Source organism: Amblyomma americanum, chromosome 1 (genome assembly GCF_052857255.1).
Source record: "Amblyomma americanum isolate KBUSLIRL-KWMA chromosome 1, ASM5285725v1, whole genome shotgun sequence".
Classification (NCBI taxonomy): Eukaryota; Metazoa; Arthropoda; class Arachnida; order Ixodida; family Ixodidae; genus Amblyomma; species Amblyomma americanum.
In genome coordinates, this window is record NC_135497.1 from 400278186 (window position 1) to 400292336 (window position 14151).

Consider the following 14151-nt stretch of genomic DNA (forward strand, 5'->3'; position numbering starts at 1 on the left):
GCATGAACATCAGCGGTGATAGAGGACAACCTTGCCTTAATCCTTTGTGTACCTGGACAGTTGTACTCTTAATTCCTTCCAATGTTATTTCAACTTCATTTTCTCGATATATTTCCTGTAGAAAATTATTTACCTCATGATCGACACCTTCACCTTTTAATATGTTCCACAGGAGTTCCCTGTTCACGTTGTCGTATGCACCGCTTATGTCCAGAAAGGCTAAATACAGAGGTCTGTTTTCCGCCTTAGCTATTTCTATGCACTGGGTAAGCACGGACAGGCGATCATCTAAGCGCCTACCACTTCTGAACCCGTTCTGAAGTTCTCCGAGTATTCTATTACTTTCTCCCAGTATGTATGCAACTGATGTTATTGTAATCGGTTGGAAGAATTTTATGTTCGTCTTATTGCCTTTCCCTTTATAAACCAAATTCATTTTACTCTGTTTCCAGCTGTGCGGAATTTCCTGATTTGTTTTGACTGCCTCCAATATTTTTATCCGTTTCCTTGCCTCTTGGGCTAAGTTCATGAATTAGCTTGATTGGAATTTAGTCGATCCTTGCGGACGTACATATTGGAATACTTGCTTCCGCCTTTTTCCAGTTAAAATTCGTCAGTTCCACGCTGTTTTCTATTGTGCTGTTCTGTGTTGCTCCCTCATTTGGGGCAGCTATAACTCAACTATAACTCAGCTATAACTGATGAAATGTAGTTCACAGCGTCATCTTCCTCTAAAAAATATCCCTCGGCATCGTGAATCTGTTCCTGCTTTCTGTGATTCGCTTTGACCAGCCAGCTTATATGGTTTCAGAATTTTCTTGGTCCCCCCTTTAGTTGCATCGCGAACTTCAGCCAGCCAGCGATCAGAGGACTGCTTTATTTTAGCCTGGACGAGGACCTGCACTTGCTCTTTCTTTTGTCGATAAGATACCCATTTTCGGCCTATTCCCTCTTCAGATAACTGCGCCCTCTTTGCTTCTCTGTGTTCCCGTGATGCCAACCGTCGTTGTTCGATGGCCTCCCTAATTTCCTTATTCCACCAACTTCCTGGCTTCCTCTTTCCTCTCCAGCGGTTTACTCCTTTTACTTGCTTTATTTTTGTACTAATGAGTAGTTCTAACTTATTATAATCCCACTTTTCCATGGGATGTGTCTCTATTGCTTCCTCTATGCCGGCCGCTATTTGCGCTATTTGATCATCATTTAATTTTGCGTACTCTTTTTGACTCCCCTTCATTTCTCCTTTGAGGAAGGCTCCAAACTGTAGACTAATACGCTTATGATTCCTACCGAGGCTCTACTTTCCCTCTTCGTCTATTTCCATTATTGCGAGCTTACTATACATCCCGTGCGAGATTAAGCAGTAGTCAATGGTCGTTTGCCTGTTACGGGATTCCCACGTGATTTGTCCCTTACACTTGGTTTCTCTATTTACAATAACTAGGTTGGGTCGCTGACAGAAGTCTAGCGTCAACTTCCCGTTACAATCTGTGTATCCATCCAGATCCTCGATGTGGACATTCATGTCCCCCAAAAGAATAATATCGGCGCCTTCTCCAAACTGCTTTATATCGTAGTTGAGATACTTAACTAGATCAGTGTTCTTTTGCCTGCATTTGTCCCCTGCCCCCAAATAAACAACTCCTAGCCATGTACTTTTACCGGCGATTGTACCCGATACCCAGACATGTTCTTTGCAAGTTGACTTTATTCTTTGCCAATTTGTTCTTGATGTATCTACATACCTACTCCTCCTCCCTTCCTCTCTGTCGTGGTTCTGTTGCTCGCTTCCCAGACGTAGCCATCAATAAATGGTGGGTCTTCTAGGTCCCTGAGATGTGTCTCGCATAGGGCGTATACACCTACTTCTTCGTCCTTCAACTGCTGTTCTATCTCTAACCACTTCGCTCTCTTTCTACCGCCTTGCATGTTTATGTACCTGATCCTGGTGTTAAATTTCTTTTTTGTAGTTTTCTTCTTGGACCTCCTAGTGGCCATTTTATTGGCACCAGCCTCCATTGCTACACTTTCTACTTTGCTTCTGCCTACCCCTAAGCCCTGAGCCGCAGTGGACCCCCTAAAAAAGCTACTGCCCGGCCTGTCAGGCGCCACCCGATCTTGGCTCCTAGCCTTCAATTAAAGTGGATGCCATCTCGTGTAAAGCCTCCGCCAAAGCCTGCTCTATGCGCTTCCCTGTTTATGTCTGCCACTTCAAAGCCTTCCTCCTGCATGGCTTAACTTCCTTATCTCTCGATTAACAGCCACAACGTCCTTGTCAAATTCTCCGTTCCGTCCCTGCACTTCCAGCACTGTGCACACCACGATCTGGACTTGATGTGCTATCGCCCCTAAATCGTCAACTCCCTCCGCTAATCTTTCCACTACTTTTGCGGCTTCACCATTCAGGAATTCATTTAGCCCCGCCGCTGCAACTACCTCATTCCGCTCTGCAACATTCTTAGAAAGTTAGAGTTTGTCTCTCTCAGTACTGCGTCCATTTTCCTGCCTGATAATGCCCCTACTGCTACCCGCTTATCACCCTTTACACGCTCGATTATAGTTCTTTTGCGCCTACTCATATTTGAGTTACCACGGATAAGCACTAGGCTATTCCCTTCCTCCATCCTAACTTCCGGATTATTATGCCGCCTCTTATCTGTGACTGCGACCTCATTCCTGGAAGTTAGCTTGTTCTCCTTGACTCCATCTCCTCCAGACTTCCTAGCTGCCACGTGTGCGTAGCTGTTCCTGTCTGAACGTGCCTGACCTAATCCCTTATCGCTGTCCATGCCAGCGCAGGCCCCATCCACGTGGCTGGCGCTGGAATGTCCGCCAATGTGGCTTCGCTTGGCGGTGTCAGCCATTTTTGCCTCCAACACTTGACTAAGCTATTCTTGAAGTTTCCGCTTCTCTGCCCTCTCTACTTGCAGCTCTTTTTCTAGGGCATCCATACGTAGCACTAGGCTGGTCTTCGCTTCGTCAGCCCTGTCCAGGCGTGCCTTAATACGCAGCATTTGCACATAAAATCCGCGCCTTCGGCCTCCTCTACAGATTCGAACCGCGTTTTCTTCAAATTCACCGACGCCTCACACTCCTTGCATTTAACCTTCAGTTGCTTGACCATCTTAGTAGCACTCAATTATTATTACTACCACAAAATGCTAGAAAAGAAAAAAACCCACTGCAACCACGTCCTCAAATAAAATTCTGCCTACCGCAAAAGCCAATCACATAGAAAGGAATTCTAACTGCCTGTCTAAACCAGTTAACTCACAAATGAGACCTGCAAATCTATAGCTGCCGGCCGGAAAAGGCCCCGTCGTTAGGTCACTGACTTGTTATTTCGCGAGCCCTTCACCTAACTAGCCTAAATATAAGCTCTCAAAATGTTAAAGGAAAACTCATCGATTTGTCGTAGTCACGGCGCTCTCGCAGTCGTCCGTCCGTCAGATCCCGGTCACCACCCGTAATCCGAAGAGCACCGAAACAAGCGTCTGCACCGCACGGCTGTCAGCTCTAAAAAAAGCGCATTGGGGCGCTCAACCCCAATGCGCAAAGTCGCGTAAAGTTAAACGCTTTAAAAGAAAGCTGGTGACGTTATTTTTGCCAATTGCGTGGTGCAATAAACGACGCAATATTTTGTTTCAATTACGGACACAGTTGATCTATAGTGATTTAGACGCACACGCACGCACGCACGCACGCACACACACACACGCACACGCACACGCACACGCACACGCACGCACGCACGCACACACACGCACACACACACACACACACACACACACACACACACACACACACACACACACACACACACACACACACACACACACACACACACACACACACACACACACACACACACACCAATCCCAAAGATAAAGGCAGAGTTATTCCGGGCATCCTGGGCTCCTTACGTTCCTCAAAGCTTCTTGTGGTGGGTGGTTTTAATGCGCGTCACACGCACTGGGAACACACCTCTGATAGCCCCAAAGGTAACCTCATTTCCACCACAATGGCTGATTACAACCGTGGCCTGATCACAAGCCCCACCATATCCACTCGCACTGGCACAAGTGTCACCCGCGACACCACACCCGATCTCACATGGGCCACACCGAACATAATCGTTAAATCTCACACGGTGCTTCAAGACAGCCTTGGGAGTGACCACTTTCCAGTCTCCACTAGTATTGCTTACGACTCCAAGATTTTGAACCCTCTTTCACAGCTTCTCACTGGGATAAAGTGCGCTCATACTTGGCAGCTGATTCTACCGAACCCCATACTATCACCGACTGGACAGACCGTCTGATGGAGGTATCCAGAACAGCAAACACATTAAAAACACCCCTACGGTACCGCAGGTTGATCCGCATCTGGATCATCTATGGGAGGCCCAACAGGGAATTCTCAGGCGCCAGCGTCACCAGCGACACAATCGTAAATTGAGACTCCGCATAGGCGCTCTCACTCGTGAGGCACAAGAATACGTGAAAACGCTAGCCCGCGCAAACTGGTCAACCTTTTGTAACGACCTCTTGGGTACATTAAGCACCAAACGCACGTGGTCCCTCCTACGCGCTCTCTTTGATCCAATAACCACTAAATCTCAGACACAAGTAAACACACAACGTGTAATACAACTAGAGCTCCAAAAGGGCGCACACGTAATTGGCCAACTACGAGACACTTATATACCCACATCCCTTTAGACAGCAGATCCATCCAATCTACCTCCACCTAACCCGGAACTTGATGCCGACATCACCTTAAGCGAAGTCCGCCGAGCACTCTTTAGTAATCACTGCTATACGGCGCCGGGGCCGGATGGCATAACGTACAAGGCACTACTCAATCTGGACGAAGTCTCCCTCCAGGAACTCACGGAGCTCTTTAATAACCACTGGCATGCTGAGACGCTCCCATCAGCCTGGACCCATGCCAGCATGCGATTCATACCCAAACCGGGAAAACCCCTCACCCTTCAAAATTTGCGCCCCATCTCCTTAACGAGATGCATCGGCAAGCGCTTCGAGCATGTCATTCTCATTTTTTTAATAAGGTAGAGCTTTGGGCCTGTTGGTGCATCGCTTTTGAAAAAATACAGCGCATGAAGACAGGACACTGCAGAGACAACACAGGACGAGCGCTAACTGACAACTGCAGGTTTATTTGAAATCCACACTCGAGGAAATCAGTGCGCATGTTCAGCCACGCAACAACAAACGGAAAGATTAGGACGCCGATACAGTTATCATGAAAACATCACATGTACAAAAATTCAGAGCCCCAGACAAAAGGTAACAGCAAACACCCCCTTTGATCTTTAACTTTCAGCACGAAGAAAATTTTTTTTTCACTTTGAATTGAGGAAACAAAATTCTTTATGCAAGAGAGCAAGGGAAGGTTCGCTAACACACTTGCCCCTTCCAGTCCTTTGGATGATAGACGCCTCAAGAATTTCTCTGGCAAGCTGGTCTTTGACGCGGCCAACAACCTTAGTTTTGTAAAAAGAGGACGGCACACTCAGTCCCTACAATGCATGAGCAAGTGCCTACAGCCTAAATGTCATTCTAAAATGTCATATTAAATGTTATTCTAAATCGCCTGCAACCGTTGCTAGAAACAACAGGCTTTTTCTCCAACGTTCAAATCGGCTTCCGTGCAATCTCGGTGCAAGCCGTACTTCTCGCCCTTAAAGAGTCTCTCTTTTAGACTAAGCGCCGTATAGCCGCTACGCGAGCCATACTGGCCCTGGATATTCATAAGGCTTTCGACACAATAAGCCATGACCATATCCTGACGACATTAGCCAACACGGGATGCGGCACCCGCATATGGGAATACGTTCGGGCCTTCCTTCAGGGCCGCACGGCAGAACACCTTGGGGATGTCGCTCCCCAGCCTTTACCCCCGCCTAACCGGGGAACCCCACAAGGGGCGGTCCTAACACCTTTACTGTTTAACGTTGCCTTAGCGCCGCTGGCAAAGGCCCTTGCTGATATCACAGGACTCCACACAGCCATATATGCGGAGGATATAATCCTCTGGACAACTGGAGGATCCTTGGAACAGCCCAGGATATCCTGCAATCTGCCATAGACGTCAGCACCACTCATTTAGCAAACACAGGCATCCGTTGCTCTACAAATAAATCGGAACCTTTGCTGCCGAAACCCCTCCCCAGTGACCCCCCCCCCCCCACTGTACTGCACATGTATGGGAATCCAGTGCCCATTGTGTCTCAGGTGAAGATTCTCGGCCTTCTCATTAACTCCATGCAACCGCCACCCTTCAGCTCTTGCAAAGACAGACCAACGAGGTCGCTGCACTGATCAGGCGGGTGGCAGCACGCAATCATGGACTGTCTGAAAGCGAAACCCTCAATATGACAAATGCATTAATCATCAGCCGCATTACATAGCACCTCCCATACCACATACTCAGTCTGCGCTAAACACAGCAGGCAGACATCCTAATACGCACGGCTGTCATCTCCGCCCTACGTCTTCCACGGACGGTTGGCACGAAACGCCTTCTGGCCACTGGTACTCATAATACCATGATCGAATTAATAGAGGCTCAGCGCACCAACAAATTAGTCCGCCTGAGTCGCACGGAAACAGGACAACGCTTACTGCGACAGCTCCGTCTCAATCCACCCATTCCCAACCCAAGTCCTACACCATACATATTTCTAAGCACGCAGGATCACATATATCAGAAGCCCGTATACCGCGCAATATGAGCGCTAGCCTGCATCAGGATAGACGGCAGGCTCGAGCGAGCTATTACACCAAAACTTACAGCAACCGCTCCGACATCCTTTATACCGACGCGGCAGAAAATTCTAAAGTAGGACTTTTCACGGCAGTCGCAGCCTATGAAGACAGCACATTGGGAGCCGCCGCCACTATCCGAACTAATTCACCTGCACAGGCGGAAGGAGCCGCCATCGCACATGCGCTGGCTCACTCCACCATTGGCAAAGATATAAAGAAATTTGCACCGATTCCCAGGCCACATACCGCCACTACCTAAAGGGCGTGGCGACGCCGGCCACAGACCGCATTCTTGCCACAGCCACCCCTCTCGACCGAACGGTTACTCTGTCGTGGATCCCTGGGCATGCCTCGATCTGGTAATGAGCGTGTTCATGCGCTGGCCCGAGAACTCTAATCCCGGACCCCGGATGATCAGGCACCCAACCCTGCGCAAGAGGCCCCACCGGTCCATTATACATATCATCAAATCACCACATTCTACAAATTAAGCCACATGACATTACTACCACTCCACAGTACGTTGTCGCCCTTATCCAGCGCCACATGGCGACAATTAGACAGGCAGATTTATTTCAACCTACCATCTCTCATGCTTTCACCCCACCTTTTCTCCTCGTTGTAATACCTGTGGCGTGCCCAGATCCACTTTTCCACTACCTTTGTGAATGTCCTTTCCCAAAGGCAGAACCCCCATCCCCAATCCCACTCATTCTTCCTGGGAGGCTGCTTTTCGGACCGCTCAGCCCGCCGGCCAGAAATGGCTGGTGGATCGGGCTTTATGTGAAGCACAAGGCCGTTGACTCCTGGACCAGTAGGGGACCACCCTGGAAGATTTTTTTTTCGGCTAATAAAAGTTGTTTCCATCCATCCGGCGGAGCTCACTTGAGAGTGGGGAGAAATGAAAATTGTTTTTTGGGGGAAAGGAAATGGTGCAGTATCTGTCTCACATATCGGCGGACACGTCAACGATGTAGAGTTATCGCGATGGGTCTTCGACGAGGGCTGCACTGACATCGCAGAGCACACGGGCGCTTTTGCGTTTCGCCTCCATCGAAGCGCGGCCACCGCGGTTGGGTTCGAACCCGGGAACTCCGGATCAGTAGCCGAGCTCCCTAACTATTGAGCCACCACTGCGGGTAAGGGTCTGCAAAATAATTGAAAATTGGTTTTGAGGAAAGGAAATGGTGCAGTATCTGTCTCTAATATAGGCGGACACCTGAACCACGCCGTAAGGGAAGGGATAATAAAGGAGGGACTGAGAGAAGAAAGGAAGAAAGAGGTGCCGTAGTCGAGGGCTCCGGAATAATTTAGACCACCTGGGGATCTTTAACCTGCACTCACATCGTTACAGCACAGGGTAGTTTGTGCAATCCTGCTGTGGCACTCATAATTAATGTTCTTGTTATTGCTTGTGTCGCAGGCTTCCTTGCCTTCACATCGGCCTCGTTGGACTCCGCCCCGACCTGAGGAACTTTGTGGCCCTGGACTTCGTGGAAGTGGACTGCGTAGATGAATCATCTCCCTACGAATTGACGGGTATATCAAGAGTAACTATCAATATAATTCAACAGGCCATGCCAGGCCCCGCGTCGCCGTAGGAAAAAGATTAAAAATTTGTTGTGAGGAAAGAAAATGGCGCAGTAACAGTCTGGCATATCTCGGTGGACACCCGAAAGGGATAAAGGAGGGAGTGAAAGAAGAAAGGAAGAAAAAGGTGCTGTAGTCGAGGTGTGCGATAAAAATTTCGACCACTTGGGGATCGTTAACCTGCACTTGATATCGACTACATGGTGGTCGCTGCTGCGCATGCACGAAAATCTCGCGGCCGCTTTGAGCGTACGCGCTTTGCTTATTCCGTATAGGCCACTCGCATTACTGCAATGAGGTAATAATGTGTTATAACCGTGAAGCAAGCATATTGACTAGGAGCGCATGCTCCCATCTGAGCCAGGGTAAATTAATGATGTAGAGTTATCGCGATGGGTCCTCGGCGAGGGTTGCTTCTAGGATAAAAAAAATAGCGGACGGTTTAGCATGTCTAGGCGCGGAATATCGTGCAGTAGCACTAGTTACTGTGGGCACTTAAAATCATTAATTGCTAACTGCATCTGACTTTAAGGCCTTTACCATAAAGATCTTTACTGGAAAGGTATTTACCATGAAGTCCTTCACCCTAAAGTTTTTTGCCTTAAAGGCCTCAACACTGCCAGGTGTACACACCTTGCAAGGTTGCCGACAACCCTGTGGGCTGCAGATTGGCCGCCTGCTACAAAGCAGACTTGAGGGATGGATGTACGTATGGCTGCAATCAAAAAATGCGCCTGGTAGTGTTGCCACCCTAAATTAAAAAAAATGAAATAAGTTGGCTTCATAACTGCATATTACCCCCTAGAATTTTTGCTTTTGTTGGCCCCTGCCGGGGAGGCTCTGCGGCAAAGGCGTTAACTAGTTAGGCCCAGGGACGCGGGTTGGAATCCTGACCTCATGGCTGCCGCATTGCAGTGGAGGTGACCGAAGGGCTCAATTTTTGATCCACGGGCTCAATATGGAATGAAACGGGAAGAAAAATTAATTTACCCAGCTGCTTTTTTTTTGCTTGTTTTCCTGTATGAAAAATTTCGTGCTAGTTTTTGTTCGCTTCACAATTATATGAACATCGAACAAAATTACTGCGTTGCGGCATACGGGTTCCTTTTTTAGAGAGTCCCAGAGTCAGAAGTGTTTTTTCGGTATGCCCCTGAGGGTCTATATATGACATGAAAACAAACATTTTTGATGTAACTGTATCGTTTATACTAGACAACATTTTATGAGGAGCAGTTTTTTAATATTCGTTATAGCTCAGAATTAAACATTGCGCTGACATGTTGCTGTAATGTTCCAGTAATTACTGGTAAGTAGTAGACTTGCGAAGTGCGCTCCTGGCACTGTTCTGTAGTAACAGACTCGGTGCGCCTCAAAAGTCACGATGTAGATTCAAATGTGTTACGCGACAGCGTATGCAGCTTGCTCGGTCGAAAAGCCGTCAGCGGCGTCGTCGTAGTAGTAGTTGGCGGCACCGCGCGTCGGAAATATTCTGGGGCTGCGTAAAAATCAAAAGGCACGCACGCTCAGTGAATAAAAAAAACCGAGGTTTAGGCCGTGAATAAACTAGGGCCTCTGGCGTTCATGACGGGGAGGCTTCCACTTCGCCGCCACGACGGATCGACGTGTGAACATGCATAAAGGCGCGTCTAGTGAATGCAGGGGTTTCTTAGAAACGCATCTCCGAGATCTGTACTGAGGCGTGGATGAGTAATTATGAGCATTCTTGGCGTGCAATCGTAGCGCCATCGTTGCGGAACCCACTGAAACCTCCCTTTGCTATGCATGGCACTGGCCCGGCAGAAGGCGCGCGCGTAGGCGACCTTTCTGCGTCGTAGCAGTGTCGTTCGTTTCTGAACAGGAGTAATGAAACCGCTGCGGCGTCTACGAGTGCTAGTGTTGTGCAGCGTGTGTGTTGTTTTCAGAGGCCTTGTAGAGACTCCGAGTGATTTGTTCAACGGGCAAGGCGATGACTTTCCGTGGATGCCCTGGCAGAGCTGCAACACGGCGTCGCATTCTACTCTTAAAGGCGAAGCTTAAGCTTCATCCAAATTTAAAGCGAAAACTTTAGGGCTCATTCACACATGAGTGTCGCACAGGTTGCGCGACCAGCAGTCGCCTGCGACTACACCGCAGTTCGACAACACCGATGTTCACACTTCCAAGGGCCACCGGCGGGTCGCCTTCTCGTTCGAGTCTCATTTGAAATGAGAACTCTTGTGAATGACACCATTCGCGCGCTTTCGAGAGTTTCCTCTACTCTGGCCGCGTCTCCTGCGCTCGCACTTGGCCCTCGAAAGTGCTCTGGTCTCTCGATATTAGCAATGTACTGCGACGACCTGAGCGAAGAGGAAGATATAGCGGCGGTGTGCATCGCAGGCGTTCAAGCGGCCTGCCAGCCAGCCTGGATGCCAGCCGCTAGCGTGAGAAAAATGCGCTATTATGTGGTTTGCTCGTGTTCATACCATGTTCTGGAAAGTAGAAATTCAAAAATGAATCAGTTTTGGGGGTCGTTGGCCAATACCGAGCTGCTGGATACAAGCAAATTTCTTCTCATAGCCGCTTTGCTGCTGTTGCCCAAAGCGGCTCGATCGCCTGGCGTCTGCTTTCTCCGCTGCTGAAGGCGTCGCGGAAATCGAGAATATTTTTATATTATCATGAGACGGGGTTCACAATAAAGCCGTCACGAAAGTAGCATCTTGGTTACAGCGGTGCTCAGTTCCGAAACGCCCTCAGCAGCGGCATCGATGTGAAACCGGCTACGCTAAGCGACGACTACAGCAGCCAAGGAGCAGATAGCTCAGTTCGTCGCTCGGCACACTCGCGAGCGGCGTCGTTGTCGAAAGCTCGGCTCGCTCGCTGATTCGTTCAGTGGTTTGCGACGCACAGTCGCCGGGGATGGCGCCGCCGTCGACGCCGCTGCCGTCCCGCTCGCTCCACCAGATGTGCGGAGAGAAGGTGTCGCCTCGCGGGATATATATAGGTTTAAGAGAAGTGGCCCTTTGAGGGCGGAGTTTATACATCCTTGCCCTTTTGTGTCATATTGACAAGACTGTATCATTGTAAGCCTGCCCTGATGAAGGGAATGCCATTCCCGAAACTGTTGGCACAATAAACATTTAAAACGAACAGTCGTGTTTGTCGTAATACTGTACTTACACTTGTAAACTGGCGCATTGGAACCCCTACAGAATACTATATATATATATATATATATATATATATATATATATATATATATATATATATATATATATATATATATATATAATATGCGCTTCGCCTCAGTGTATAGTTGTCGTTATGAAGAGCGCGTAAGAGACGCAACAACGACAGAACGAAGCGAGGAAGTGACAACGCGCTCAAGAGACGCCAGAAGAGCGCGTCGCACGACTCGAGAAGCGTCGTAACGAAGATGCGGCTAAATGAAGTTGTGCCACGTCCCGGAGTGACTCTTCAACTGCGAAAGAAACCGGTTTGAGTTCTCGAGAGCGTCGGAATGAGACGCTGCGTAGACGACGTGCCGAGGAAACGAAGCTTTCGCAATTCAACTAGGGTTAAGGAGAGCTAAACAACAGCCAATTTTTTGAAGTGTTGCTTACTTTGTAGTAAAAAAGTACGCAAATCGCTCCTGAATAAGTTCGCAAGCATGTGTCAGCGCATCCATTTCCCCAAAAACCAATTTTCAATTTTCATTTTCATGCAGGAAACATTCATGAGTGCAGGAAAAATTTAATTCGGGAGAGCTGCTTGGGTCCGCCGCAATAGAAGCCACGGATACACTTATTTTTACTGTTTCCCTCAGCGTTACGGTGTGCTTTATGATGAGGAACAGAACGGGACGTAAAGCTCCTCGTTTACTGCGCCTCGTTTTTCTGAGATGTGACGTTGACGGTCGCGTGCCTCACGCTTCGCAACTTTTCGCAGAGCCGTATTTCGCCCCGCGACCTAACAACCGGTCGGGGATGCAGTGGATGGGCGGCGTGCTATGCTTCAACCTGAACTCCATCGCCAACGGAGGACTGCAAGAAAGCGGTGTACGTATACTCAACACTCTATTGTACCCTTTCTTAACACCTACGTGAGAAATTTGTCTGCAGAATTCTTGTGGAAGCTGCCAGGCTGCAAATGACAGGAACGTTTAAGGTTCCCCGGCGTAATCTGGCTAGACTTATTGTTACAAGATTGGCCACACTACTATACAGCTGTCAGAGACGGGTTGTTCTTGAACACTTGCGAAATGTTTCGCTGTAGTGGCGGATGCATGTGAAGGCTGGCCTACGCTGTGCCACACGGTGATTCGATGCAACAGCCTGATGATGAAATTTTGTTTTGTGCTCGGCACTAGCGCCTTCAGCATCGGAAAGGATTTTCGACAAGAGCCCTTGGGGCGAATCCTGCGGGAGTGTGACGCTGAGGTATGACGATCTATTTGAAGGAGGAGGAGGACATCTTTATTTTTAGAAAACATATTTCTAGAAAAGAACACATGTTCCTCAAGTGTGGGCTCCTATTTGCCCAAGAATCCACAGACCTGGGCTTTATTGAGAGCTCTGTCCACTAGCCCTGTTGGCCAGTTGTTTGAGCAGCGCACAGAGCGGCCTCCCATGAGCAGGGCGATGGGTTGGGTATATTGGGGGAACTGCCATGAGTTGGGGCATCCCCACAGGTATTTAATCAGGGTGGCCTTCACCGTCCCACATGTTGAGTAGAGTGAGAAGGTCAAGGTAGGGTGGGAGCCATGAAGAAGGTGAGGTGAGATGTAGTAGTTTGTCAGCAGTTGCCACCAGACCGCACTGTATTAAGGCGAAAGCCTTTTTTGGCTCATGAGTGGCGTGTACAAAAGTTGTAGAGGGAAGCTGTAGACGGAAGTTGTAGGCGGAGAGAGACAGAGAAAAACTTTATTTGGTCCATTAAGGGTTTAGCGTTCGGTCTTCTTCTGCATAGCTGCAGACTCTTGACCTTCAAAGCAGGGTTGGGCCCCTAGTCCATGGCTCCACTGAGTCGCGCTGCTTCGCTTGCATGCTGCACCATTGCCCTTTGGGCGGCGAGCTCGTAGCCGGTGAGCCGGCTCTCCCACTGCTCCGCACTGGGGGTTTTGTGTTGGTGGAGCGTGTAGTTTCGCTTACACTCCCAGGTTATATGGTAAAGCTTGGGGGTTGCCCCGCACCACGGGCATGTGTTCCTATACTGTGTAGGATACATCTTGCTAAATATATGTAGGTTGAAGAATGTTCCCGTTTGCAGCCTCCGCCAACTAGCTGCTTCTTGTTGTGTTAGGCCCTTATATGGCGGGGTGTATCTAATTCTCCTGCCTCTTTGATAGTTTAGGTATTCTGAAAATCCGATCTCCACGGTGAAGTGCTGTCCCAGGGCGTATGGCCGCTCGGCTCGGTACGTGATCTCTCGAGCCGAGCTGTCTGCCCTTTCGTTTCCTTCCATCCCCGTGTGTGCCGGAATCCAGATTAATTTGTGGGCTGCTGTTTTTCTGAGGTGTACTGCTTCGCGGAGGATAGCTAAGGCAGCCTTGCAGATTATACCTTTCGTATAGTTTCTGCATGTCTCTTTTGAGTCCGTTAGGATGACTAATGATTGGTCTTTTCGATAGCCCTCAGTCGCTGCCAGCGCAACAGCGACCTCCTCCGCTTCCGCTATCCTGACGCTACGTGTAGTTGCGCAGGTGATTAGATTGCCTGCGTTATCAACTACCACAAAGCTGTCTTGTAGTAGCTTTCGCGTCTATTCCATGGATACATGGTTGCATCCGTGAAGA